The sequence below is a fragment of the Cannabis sativa genome, chromosome 2 (assembly GCF_029168945.1).
Source record: "Cannabis sativa cultivar Pink pepper isolate KNU-18-1 chromosome 2, ASM2916894v1, whole genome shotgun sequence".
NCBI classification, from domain to species: domain Eukaryota; kingdom Viridiplantae; phylum Streptophyta; class Magnoliopsida; order Rosales; family Cannabaceae; genus Cannabis; species Cannabis sativa.
In genome coordinates, this window is record NC_083602.1 from 58,312,238 (window position 1) to 58,315,704 (window position 3,467).

Sequence of the window (3,467 nt, forward strand, 5' to 3'; positions counted from 1 at the left end):
AATTTTTCGGACCCCACCCGGGGGTCCAACTCATCTTCTTCAGCCATTTTTGGCTCAATGGTTTCCAGGACCATCAGTACGGGCAGGTGGGTTGCAACATTGTAACATTTCCTTGCTTCCCCCTGGTTTCCTCTCACCGTCCCGATCCCAGCTTCCTGGGTAGGGAACTTTAGGCACAGGTGCCGAATGGACGTGACCGCGCCAAAATCTACCAAGGCCGGTCGGCCGAGGATCGCGTTGTAAGCAGTCGGACAGTCCACCACCACAAAATTGCAGTACTTGAATGTGCTCTGGGGGGTGTCCGGACACAAGGTGACTGGAAGTCTTACTTTTCCCATTGGGATAAGCGTCGTTCCATTAAACCCTGTGAGTCGGGACCCACTAGGTGACAGGTCTCGGTCTGTCAGGCCTATTGCAGTGAAGGCCTCCTTGAAGAGTAGGTTCACGGAACTTCCATTGTCAATCAAGACTCTGGCCACCACTTTATTAGCGATGGGATTCTCTATGACCAACGGGTCATGATGAGAGAAGCGCATTGCCTTAGCGTCTTCTTCCGTGAATGTGATGGGTTGATCCATCAGCCGGGGCCTTTGAGTTGGGAGTTGAGTAACCTCCGAAACCTCATTGTGTTTCACGGCCCCCACATACCGTTTTAGCTCCTTGCGAGTAGTTCCTCCAATATGGGTGTTGGAAATTATTTTACCAGGATCTAGATTTACTAACATGTATGTTGGATTAACAACCTAATATGAATTCTAAAACAATGAAAATAAACACATACAAAGTTAGAAAACCTTACAGTGGGTGCAGCGGAATAATATGACTCCTTTCGTTCAGATCTCTAGCCCTTGATTCCTTTCTGTAGTAGAGCATCACCAAGATCTGAACCTGGATCTTCTTTTCTCCTTCTTTGATGCAGAATTTCCATAGTCTTACATACTATGATTGAGGTATCACTTGATGTGTGTGGGCACTACTCATCACTCAAGGATTTTCGAAAATACAAAGAAGAAAAGAGAGAGAGAAGGTGGCGTGTGAGACTTTTTTTTGAGAGAAACAAAGTGATCAAAGATGTGTGTCTTAGTTTCCTCAAGCCAACACTTTCTATTTATAGAAAACCCTCTAGGTTTAGGTTAGAATTGTATGGCATTAAAATAATGGAAACTACAAATGGTATTTCTCATGCATAGGGCCGGCCATACAAAGGGTATTGGGCCTCACTTTGCAACTTTCCCATTTTGTTATTTTCCATTCCCATTTTCTCAAAAATGCCAATTTTACCAATTTAACCTTTTAAATGCCAATTCTAATTATTTAATAACTTGGAAATAATTATCAAATAATATTGCCATTTAATATATTTATTAATTTAGACATATAAAGTCTCTTAATCAATAAATAAACCTAAAATCTCTTTTCTTTACAATTTCGCCATTGCTTAGTGAAAATTCATAAAGTAGACATAGTCTAACTTTTAGAATTTTAATTGATTAATTACAATCAATTAACTGAGTCTTACAAGCAGTATGGTCTCAACTAGTATGGGGACCATGGGTCTATATAACCGAGCTTCCAATAAGTCGAACCGAATTTACCAAGTAAATTCCCTAACTTATTAATTCCTCATTGAATCCACACTTAGAACTTGGAATTGCACTCTCAGTCATATAGAAACGCTCTATATGTTCCACGATATAGACACGTCATTAGTTATCCATTGTTATAACCCTAATGTGATCAATGATCCTCTACATAGATGATTTACACTGTAAAGGGATTAAATTACTGTAACACCCTACAATGTATTTTATCCTTAAAACACTTAACCCTGTATAAATGATATTTCACCTAAGTGAAATGAGATCTCCACCATTTATCTTCGTTTGGTTAAGCTCGAAGGAAATCATCCTTTACTTCTATTTGCCAAATAGAAGCTAAAGATTCCATATTTATGTTAGCGCTCCCACTCAATTGCATTACCGTGTTCCCAAAATGTACGTATCACCCTGATACAAAACTAGGCTTAACTAACAAATCAAAGAACACGAATAACACTCTTGAGATTGAACCTAACCATATCAAGACTTTGATCATGTGATCTAGGATCAACAGGTGATATTGAATTGAACAGATATTACGGTAAATTTTAACATATCTAATCAAAGTTCAATATCGGTCCCTTCCGATGTATACTCCATACATCCGATACTGGTAAACTTTGCCAATGTCCTGGAAAGGACATAACACTTTTCTAAGGTGTAAGAATACCTATCGCTGATTATACCATGTCAGTCTAAATCCAGTGTTCTGACAAATCAAGGAATCAACTTTTGAACATATAATAAAGATTATATTCCACTGTGCTGACAACACTATAATCCTTAACCAACTCATATGTTCTGGACTTAAAAAGAATTCATACATTATATACATATAATCATGAAATAAATCATGTGAACCATGCAACATAAAATGTTATTTCTGATCTTTATTAATAAGTAAATCTGATTATATGAAATGAGATTTATTTAGGGCATAAAACCCAACAATGGGGACCTCCGGAGATCATGGCTACCCTCCCGTTGGTTCTGGGCGGCAGACCGAGGATGTGCTGGGCATCGCCCGTGGGAGCAGCTGGAGCCAATGCTCCTGCTGTACCCCCTAGTGTTCCCTAGGGCACACCCCCTGTCGCTTGGCCCAGATTGAGGTGAGGCAGCCTATTCTTGATCCACTCATAGAGGTGGCCCAATCGGATCAGGTTTTCAATCTCGTCCTTGAGATTCTTGCATTCGTTGGTGCTATGACCAATGTCGTTGTGGTACTCGCATCTTTTGCTCGGATCTCTCCGGGAGCTATCTTTGTACAACGGGTGCGGTCTCCGGTAGTGCGTATTTTGCCTAGTAGCAAAGTACACACGCTCTTGGGAGTCCGTCAGCTCCGTGTACTGGGTGTACTGGGGAGTGTACCCCCTTTTCTGGCGCTTCTCCTCCGTCCGGATGCTGCCTTTGGAGGATCTCTTACTCCTCGAGCCCTGGGAAGGGCCTGCCAGGCTAGCGGTCGGAGCGGAGTGCGAGGGAGCTTGTCCATTCATTCCTAAGGGGTTTCCAAAATGGGATGATGCTGGCGCCAAAGCCTGGCCCTGACTATACCCGGGGGTGGCAGTGAACTGTATGCCACTTATCGGTGGAGCCGCGGTCGGGGCAGTACCCGAGGGCGGTACTCCAAGCATGTACCCTGCTATCCCGGTGGGATAGTATCCTCCATAGGCCACTATTTGGGCTTCTTCAAGGTTGATATATTTTTGGACTCTCTTCTGGAAGTCTTGAAGGCTAGCAGCCCCCTCTTGTTGTAGTTCATTCCAGAAGGGAGTCCCTGTACGGATGCCTGCCTGGAGAAGCGCAAGCTGTTGTCCGTCATCAACTTTCTTAGTTTTTGAGGCCTCCTCTCGGAACCTCTTTATATAGTTT